At 42.7% G+C, this 10321-nt stretch overlaps 1 pseudogene; it reads right to left on the bottom strand.

Annotated features, from left to right (window-relative positions):
- Window positions 1-9865: 9865 nt before the first annotated feature.
- LOC147361001 (U6 spliceosomal RNA) lies at window positions 9866-9934 on the bottom strand (annotated as a pseudogene).
- Between the last annotated feature and the right edge of the window lie 387 nt (window positions 9935-10321).

Raw genomic sequence — 10321 nt, 5'->3', positions numbered from 1 at the left:
AGAAAAGAGGAGCCTTTTGTTTAAATTGGTAGAAAAATCATAAGCCTAGACTGGGATCTGCCGTTTTCATGCTTCATCTAAGTATCTGTGGAACTTCAAATTATCTCTAAAAACACAAATATAAAAAGGAAGAAAATTCTCTATTATGTTTCTAAACCTTGGGTTGCAGTGGGGGAGATGATAATGCCAGCATCTTTCTTGCTTTTACCATATTATGGCACGTTTTCCTTGATGTAATTTTTTTTTTTTACAGTGGGACATTATTTAAGTCATTGTTTGGCACAGTGTTTAAAAAATAATCTTTTTTTTGTTGTTGCCTTCCTGGGTCTGGCAGATCTGCTGGAGAAGGGATAGGCTACCCACTCCAGTATTCTTGGGCTTTCTTCGTGGCTCAGCTGGTAAAGAATCTGCCTGCAATGCAGGAGACCTGGGTTTGATCCCTGGGTTGTGAAGATCCCCTAGAGAAGGGAAAGGCTACCCACTCCAGTATTCTGGCCTGGAGAAATCCGTGGACTGTATAGAGTCAGACATGACTGAGCGACTTTCACTAGAAAAGGGTTGACATACAATAGTGTGTTAGTTCAGGTGTACACATAGCAATCTGACAATCAAATACATTACCAAATGACCACCAGGACAAGCCCAGTAACCCTCTGTAACCATGCAGTACAGCGCTATTGACTATATTCCTTATGCTGTATACTAATTACATCTCCATGACATTTACTTTATAACTGGAAGTTTGTATCTCTTAACCCTTTTCACCTATTCCTCCCAACCCCTACCCCATTTCCTTTAACAAATAATCATTTTTGATCGCCTTTATTCTTGTTTAAATTCACTTCAGTAAAATACTTGTTAAAAATAAAATCTAAATATTGACCGATAGATAATTAGATGGTTGATAGATTAAAAATTTTTTTTTTTTTCCTGCGAGACTGTTAAGGGTATCTGTGGACACACAGAGAAAGTATTTTGCAGGATGGAGATGTTAACTAACTTTCTCCATGACTAAATGTTAGGCTTTCTAAAGCTGTGATAGCTATTGAAGAATTTCTTCAATAGTAATTATTCACCATCCTTGAACACAAAGGGTTCACTAACGAGTAAACAATCTATCTTACTCAAGACTGAGAGGTGCAGGAAAATTAGGAGGCCAGGGTCACACTTACTGAAAGGGTCCATTCCCATCAGGTAAAGGAGGAGAAATGCACAGCATGACCCACAGCTCATTAGACGTGGGAGGAAGCCTAGAGTCATTTCATGATGGGAAACCAGGCGTAGAAGGGATAACTGATCATTTCACCATCTCATGCCTTGTTAGAGGCAGAGCAAGAAGTAGATCTGAGAAACCCTGATTTTGAGTCCCTCTCAATACATTCTGGTGCCTTAGTAAGCCTAAAGGGCATCAGGGAAAACCACGTGTTACAACCAGTCCCTGGTGGTTTTATTTATTTTATTTTAATGTGATTTAATCTTTAATAGGGCTTCCCTGGTGGCTCAAATGGTAAAGAATCTCCCTGGATTGCGGGAGATCTGAGCTCAATCCCTGGGTCAGGAAGATCCTCTGGAGAAGGGAATGGCAATCCACTCCAGTATGCTTGCCTGGAGAATTCCAGGGACAGAGGAGCCTTGTGGGCTACAGTCCATCGGGTTGCAAAGAGTCAGACACAACTGAGCAACACACACACACACAATTTTTAATAATAAATGATTGTTTCAAGTCACTCTGTTTTGGAGTGTCTTTTATCTTTAATTTTAAAAATTTGTCTGTGCCATATGGCATACAGGATCTTAGTCTCCCAACCAGGGATCGAACCCATGTGCCCTTCATTGGAAGCATAGAGTCTTAGGCATGTCCCCAGACAATGGTGTTTTTAAATGAATGCTGTATTGTTTAAGGCCACAGACCAGAACACAGTCTTCAGATCTAAGGTTGTGTTAATACTTTTTTTTCATGTTTTCCAATCACACACTTGAAGATTAACAGTATCTTCAGCAAAGTCATCTTTCAGAGTTGTGGTAAACAATACACAAATGTAGGGACTTCTCTGGAAGCCCACTGGTTACGATTCTTTATTTCTACTGCAGGGGCTGCAGGTTCGATCCCTGGTCAGAGAACTAAGATCCCACATGCTGCGCTGCCCCCTTCCTCTCAAAAGCAACACACAAATACAGTAAAATCCCCCACTTATAAACCTTCAGGTTTCAAACTTTCGAAGATGTGAACATGCATTCCTATGACCAGTCACGTAAGTTAGTTCGCATGTCTGGTGTACATTGTCACGTGCATCCATCCTCTACAAATGGTTGTGTTTTTGTGCACTTTACTGTACAGCACTGATAGAGTACAGTAGTGCAGTATCTTTATTTCAAGCCCAGGATATTGGGAAGCAAGTAAGTATAAAAGCAGTGGTATTATAGCCAATTGTGTTAGTTGGGTACATAGGCTAACTTTATTGGACTTATAGACAAATTGGACTTACAAACATGCTCTCAGAATGGAACTCAGTTATATGTAGGGGATTTACTGTTTGTGTGTGTGTCTATAACAATAGGAATTCTTCTATTTGAGGAGTCAGCCACCAGAGGGTGGCACTGCTAATTCGCTTCAGTCATGTCCGACTCTGTGTGACCCCATAGACGGCAGGCCACAAGGCTCCCCCCTCCCTGGGATTCTCCAGGCAAGAACACTGGAGTGGGTTGCCATTTCCTTCTCCAATGCATGAAAGTGAAAAGTGAAAGTGAAGTCGCTCAGTCGGGTCTGACTCTTAGCGACCCCATGGACTGCAGCCTACCAGGCTCTTCCATCCATGGGATTTTCCAGGCAAGAGTACTGGAGTGGGGTGCCATGGCACACAATCTCTCTTTCTCCACGGAGGGTGAACATTATCTGACCTGTTATTGATATAACTTACTGCAGGAAGGACTGGGCCCCTGTCTGCTTGTTTCCCCTGCCCCTGTGTTACCTCCTGCCCTCATCTGCTGGGGTCTGGGCTGTGTCAGAGCATTCCCTCTGGTTTCCTGGTTTCCAGCCTTCCATGCTGCTGCCAGAGAGGTATTTATGACTACATGGCTTTCTTGTTTAAAATTCTTCATGGGCATTGTCTCTTTAGGGGATTCCATGGCATCTATTTTAGCCATTTATCACAGGAAATTGCAATGGTTTGTTTATGCGCCTGCCTTCTATAAGAGCATCCTCTAAGATGAGATCTTAGCTCCATTCTTTCTTTATTTTTATTTTTGGTAGCCCGAACTCCTAGCCGGATTAAATGAAGGGTCCATCATCAGTGAGAAACTCTACCGTCCCTATAATATTTTGACACACGTAGAAGTTCACTGGCTGTCTTTGCCTTGCCTCTGATTCATATACTAGAAGACCAAGGAGGGGTCTGAAATGCTGCCTTGAAGGGGGCATTCCTCGTTATAGCCACTTGAAGAGGGCTCCGGAGTTCACCATTGCTTGAAACATACACTTATGTACTTAAAAAATTGAACATCTTAAAGGGGATTTGCTCACAGCTGACAGGAGTAAGGCTATGTGGACTAGAGCCCGAGGCATGTGACAGGTGGGGTGCCTGGGAGATCAGGAGGGAGCAAGACAGTTGTCCCAGGGGAGGTTTCCAACAAAACGCTTAGGTCTCGCGGTCGAGGGGGAGATGGCCTTGTTCGCACCAGCAGTCCTCTCCTGGATCATTTTGACAGCAGGGCTCTGTTTTGCTAACCCTTGAATTAAATAATGCAGATAAATGGTCAATTAAAAAAGTTTTGGTTCTTTTATACTTGGGAACTTGGGAAGGCACGTGATAAAAAAGAAACTCAAGTAGTACAAAAGGACAAAATAAAATTTGTTTTAAAAAGAGCAAGCAAGAAGCTTTTAGTTTGTCTATTTCGTCTTCCTTACTTGTTATTTTTCCTCATGGAAAATACACTCCTTTCCCCAATGTTTGAAACTATTTTATTTTCAAAAGGATTGGTCAGTTATCATCATAGTTTTATAAGCTTCCTGATCTGAGTTTTAAAGAGGTCCCATCTAAAATGTGGTCATGCAGTTATTCATATTTATACACATTCTTCTCAACTCTGGGTTTACAAAACTCATAACACACTTACCTACATCAGCACTGAGCAGCTGGTATAGGATGTTGGCTAGAAATGAGCATGGTGGGAAAATCAGATGCCTAATTTCTGCACCAATTAGTTGCAAATGAAAGTTGGATTGAAACCCTCAGAATAACTTGAGTTTGTAACCTTTCCCTTCTCACATCTTGCTGGCAAATGATGTACAGCAGGGAAAAAAAATCTGGAGTTGAATAGAGGATTATTCTGTTTTGTCTAGACATAAAATCTATGCCTAGACTTAGAACAATTTAGAAGAATAGGTGAAAATTATTGCTATATCTAAATAAGTCCCAGTTGTAGGAGATCTTGAGACAAAAATATTTTCAAGGAATGTTGATATTTCAAAGATGCAAATGAGACTTCTGTATTTTGGATTTGATGAGTACTTAATACTGACTCCGTTTTGAAGATATAAAATTTTAAAGGGTGTTGACAATTTAAATATTTCTTAATGTGGTCCCTATTGCATCGTTTAAAAAGCTGTGGAAATGAAGAAAAAGATTACAGACTGGAAGCATGCTAAAGCTTTGGGGAAAATCTGGTGTTTCAAAGGCAGGTGATAAAAAGAATCAAGAAAAAATATCTTGAGACACAAAACAAGAGAACCCATTGGAGAAAGGGATTTTTATGACAATTTGAAGGTTCCACAGCCTGTTGACTTATATAGTTGTCATTCAAGATAAAGTGTTTGGTGTGTTGCTATGTGCAGAGAGGCACTCGGTAAAAATTGTTGCTGGTGATGAAAAGTTTATTATGGAGAAAAAAGGAATTTTGTGGATGAAGGAAAGGAAATTTGTAAGACAACACATCCAAATGTCTTAAATGACCTTAGAATGTTTTTTAAAATATAGATAACTGGGAACTTCCTTGGTGGTCCAGTGGTAGGACTCTATGCTCTCAATGCAGGGGGCACAGGTTTGATACCTGTTCAAGGAACTAAAATCCTGCATGCCACATAGGATGCACAGCCAAAAAAGAGTAAAGTTAACTGAGTCTTGTAATAATGTATAATGTAAAATAATCTGAAAAAGAAAAAAATATGTATGTATAACTGAATTACTTTTCACTATACCTGAAACATTGTAAATCAACTACAATACAAAATTTTAAAAAGGTATATAGATAACTGAGTAAACTATTTTCTTCAAGTATACAGTAAGGATTTGAAGTGATTATCTGAGCAAATAAATTAATTCATTCTACGCTAAAACATTTCAGGTAGAAATAAAAATTGAATTTCCATAGCCTTCTGTGCTGTGCTTAGTCACTTAGTCGTTTCCAACTCTTTGCAACCCCATGGACTGCAGTCCACCAGGCTCTTCTGTCCATGGGGATTCTCCAGGCAAGAATACTGGAGTGGGTTGCCATGCTCTTCTCCAGGGTAGCTTCCCAACTCAGGGATTGAATCCAGGTCTCCTGCATTGCAAGTGGATTCTTTACCAGACTGAGTCACCAGGGAGTGACTGGAGTGGGTAGCCTATCCCTCTTCAGGGGATCTGCCTGACCCAGGAATCAAACTGGGGTCTCCTGCATTGCAGGCAGATTCTTTACCAGATGAGCTACCAGGGAACCCCCAGTAGCCTTCTATTGACATACAATGTTCAGTGATTCACCTAACCTGGTAAAAGCATGTGTTATAGATAATTGTTCAGATTACGTATTAAATATTTACTGTGATTTCTGAAGTTCACATGTTGACAAGCTTTGCTTTTTAAAGCCTTAAGTGAATTTTTTACAATATTGCTTCTGTTTGACATTTTTGGTTCTTTGGCTGCAAGGCATGTGGAAATCTTAGCTCCCCAACCAGGGATAGAATCTGTACCCCTTGCATTGTCTTAACCACTGGACCACCAGGGAAGTCACCATTGGCTCTTCTTCTTTTTTTTTTTTTTTACAGGTTCCCTTTAAAATTTTTTAAATTTATTTACTTTTTGCTATGCTGGGTCTTTGTTGCTGTGAGGGCTTTTCTCTAGTTGAGGAGAGGCGGTGGGGGCAAGGAGGGACTACTCTCCATGTGAGGAACTCAGCCTTGGATTTACAGTGGTTTGTCTTGTTGCAGAGCATGGGCTCTAAGGGGTGTGGGCTTTAGTAGCTGTGGCTCCAGAGCTCTAGCGCGCAGGCCCAGTGGTTGTGGTGTATGGTCTTAGTTGCTCTGGGGTTTGTGGGATCTTCCCAGACCAGGAATAGAACCAGTGTCTCCTGCATGGCAGAGGGATTCCTTACCACTAAGCCAGGAGGAAAGCCCCCCACTGATTATTCTTAAATGAATGTTTTCAAGTTAGATTCCTCTACTAGGATTCCCTTCTTCTAGGGAATATCTCCTTTATTCCAATATTTACACAAAGATAATGCCTGGCTGTTTTTTTAAGTGAACAAAGTTTGTTGGAGGGGAGTCCAGAATTAGAAAAACAAAGACAATTTGAAATGCATACTCCTTCATTTGAGGATTTTTCACTGGATTTGCTTTGCTGCCACGTTCCAGTTGGCCGATCTTTCTTACCCTGTTTTGCCTCCATGATTTTGTTTGGGGTGAAGGAATGGAGAAGACAGTTGACCCTGAGCTGTATCTGAAGTTGGCTGTGGGGTGATGGGGGAACGGAGTGTCCTCTCCTGCTCAGGGAAGCTGCCTTTCATTCACCACGGGACATGGAGTCTCCGGGCACATCCTACACGGGGCTGTTTTAATTCTCAGCAAGGTCAGAAGATTTCCTTTCCCTCAGGGTTCACAGTCATTTGCAATCTCCCAATTTTTCCACTACCCGTTAGACAAACTCCCTGCCATAAACTGGACAGAACTTCAAAAGACAAAGTTCGCCACCACACGTGGTGGTGCTGGGATGACAGAACTCCCTTCTGTGGGGAAGGGGGGAAGGGAAACCTGCCACGGGCTGGGACTCAGGTGCCCCGCAATGTGCAGACTCTCTCAGTGACCGTTCCCACCCCAGAAGGTAGACATGTGCCTTTCTCCTTACAGAGAAAGAAGGCAGCCAGGGAAACCCAGCACAGACTCACAGGGTGAGGAGGAACGTCACATAGCAGGAACTCCAAAAAACACGAAAACAAAACTTGTGGCTTTAGACCTTGTAGAAGTGAAAGGAGAAAAAGAGGTAAGAAGGGAGAGGACTCATGCTTCCATGGAGAAAAGCAGTCCTAGCAGAGGTGAGGCTGGGAAGTCAGTCAGTAATAACTTTATTCCCCTAGCAATGACTGAATTAAAAAATAAATATCTCAGGGGCCCCCTTTTGTTGCCAGACAATGGTTTAGGAGCCAAAACTCCATTAGTGAAAGACCAAGTCTCTCCTATCATGGAATTTATGAATAAATTGAGTAAAGAAGATGTGGCATATATATACAATGGAATAAAAGAATGAAATAGTGCCATTTGCAGCAACAATGATGAACCTAGAGGTTGTCATACTAAGCAAAGTAAGCCAGAAAGAGAAAGACAAATACCATACGTTGTCACGTGTATGTGGAACCTAAAATATGACACAAATAAACTTATCTATGAAACAGAAACAGACTCACAGACAGAGAGAACAGACCTGTGGTTGCCAGGGGGAAGGGAGTTGGGAGAGGGATGGAGTGGGAGGTTGAGGCTAGCAGATACAAGCTATTATGCACGGGGTGGATGAACACAAGGTCCTGCTGCGTAGCACAGGGAAGTATATTCAATATTCTGTGATAAGCCATAATGGAAAAGAATAGGAAAAAGAATGTGTATATATATGTATAAGAATGTATATATATGTATACATATGAGTCATTTTTCTGTAGAGTAGAAATTAACATTGTAAATATAATATTCCAGTACTAGAGATAGATAGGAGAAGGCAATGGCACCCCACTCCAGTACCCTTGCCTGGAAAATCCCATGGACGGAGGAGCCTGGTAGGCTGCAGTCCATGGGGTTGCTAAGAGTCGGACAGGACTGAGCAACTTCACTTTCACTTTTCACTTTCATGCATTGGAGAAGGAAATGGCAACCCACTCCAGTGTTCTTGCCTGGAGAATCCCAGGGACGGTGGAGCCAGATGGGATGCCGTCTATGGGGTCGCACAGAGTCGGACACGACTGAAGCGACTTAGCAGCAGCAGCAGCAGAGATAGATAATTGGAGAAGGCAATGGCACCCCACTCCGGTACTCTTGCCTGGAAAATCCCATGGACGGAGGAGCCCAGTAGGCTGCAGTCCATGGGGTCGCTAAGCTTCAGACATGACTGAGCGACTTCACTTTCACTTTTCACTTTCATGCATTGGAGAAGGAAATGACAACCCACTCCAGTGTTCTTGCCTGGAGAATCCCAGGGATGGGGGAGCCTGATGGGCTTCTGTCTATGGGGTCGCACAGAGTCAGAAACGACTGAAGTGACTTAGCAGCAGCAGAGATAGATAATAGATAAATAATGAGCCGGTATCTCATTAAACAAATAAATAGACCATGTAAGTTCAACTGGTAATAGGTGCTGGGAAGTAAAATAAACCAGGGACTAAAGAGTAATGTGTTTGTGCTTAACTGATAAGGAATCAGGGAAGGCTTCTAGGAGGAGGTGGTATTTCAACAGAGCACTTGGAATGAGGAGTGAAAAAGTCATGTGTGTGGTTTATTACTAAAACTAGAGAGTTCTTTTCTTTCCCTCCAGATCAGGAGGGAGGTTGTCCCCAGAAGTGGGACCACAGCCCCACTTCTGGTATCACAAAGAGACCAGGGAATTAGAGATCTTCTGTAGCCATGAGGATGGAGGGGACTAATGTCAGAGTTGTGGCTGGGCTACTGGACCTGAGAAGGGGTAAAGGGGTGGCAATACCCCCAGTTCCTGTGAAGCCGTGACCCAGATTTCAAGCTGGGTGACGGGGTGGAGGAAAAGGTCTGGTTGGCTCTGGAGGGATAGGACATGAATTCCAGCACTGTCACTCATCAACTGGCTGACCTGGGCAAGGTATTTGACATCTCTGTGCATCCGTTTATTTATCTGGACAATGGGGTTTGAATGGTCCTTCTGTCATAGGGTTATGGCTTAGATTAACTGAGCTAATATGTATGTAGCATCCTTAGGATAGTGCCTGGCACATAATAAATTCTATACATATGTGGCTTTTTTAAAAATTGGAGTATAATTGCTTTACAATGTTGTGTTAGTTTGTGCTGTACAACAAAGTGGGTTGGCTCTATGTACATATATATCCACTCCCTCTTAAGCCTCCCTACCCCCATTCCACCTCTCTAGGTCATCACAGAGCATTTAGCTGAGCTCCCTGTGCTATACAGCTGCTTCCCACTAGTTATCTGTTTTATACAGGGTAGTGTATATATGTCAAACCTAATCTCACGATTCATCCCACCTCTCTTTCCCCCAGTCCCCCTCCCTCTCCATATACACATATCTGTTCTCTACATCTGTATCTCTATTCCTGCTCTGGGAATAAGTTCACCTGTACCATTTTTCTATGTTCCACATATAAGCGATAATTTATGATATTTGTTTTTCTCTTTCTTACTTCACTCTGTATGACAGTCTCTTGTTCCATCCAAGTCTCTACAGATGACCCAATTTCCTTCCTTTTTATGCGGCCCCATGGGATGTAGCCCACCAGGCTCCTCTATCCATGGAATTTTCCAGGCAAGAATACTGGAGTAGGTAGTCCTTCCCTTCACTAGGGGATCTTCTCGACTCAGGGATTGAACCCAGATCTCCTGGATTGCAGATGGGTTCTTCACCATCTGAGCCACCAGGGAAGCCCCCCAAATATGGAATGATTCATGAATTTGCATGTCATCCTTGCTCAAGGGCCATGCTAGTCTTCGCTGCTGCTGCTGCTAAGTCACTTCAGTTGTGTCCGACTCTGTGTGACCCCATAGACAGCAGCCCGCCAGGCTCCTCCGTCCCTGGGATTCTCCAGACAAGAACACTGGAGTGGGTTGCCATTTCCTTCTCCAATGCATGAAAGTGAAAAGTGAAAGTGAAGTTACTCAGTTGTGTCTGACTCTTCGCCACCCCATGGACTGCAGCCTACCAGGCTCCTCTGCCCATGGGATTTTCCAGGCAAGAGTACTGGAGTGGGTTGCCATTGCCTTCTCTGCTAGTCTTCTCTATAATGTTCCAATTTTAGTATATGTGCTGCCAAAGCGAGCACTTTTAATGGCTGAGTAGTATTCCGCTGTATATATGTGCCACATCTTCTCTATGTGTTCCTCTGT

Source organism: Bos grunniens, chromosome 13 (genome assembly GCF_055505025.1).
Source record: "Bos grunniens cultivar Pamir isolate PY7600 chromosome 13, Bosgru_T2T1.0, whole genome shotgun sequence".
NCBI lineage: Eukaryota > Metazoa > Chordata > Mammalia > Artiodactyla > Bovidae > Bos > Bos grunniens.
The sequence above is the reverse complement of the archived record's forward strand: the minus strand, read 5'-3'. Positions and strand labels throughout refer to the sequence as shown.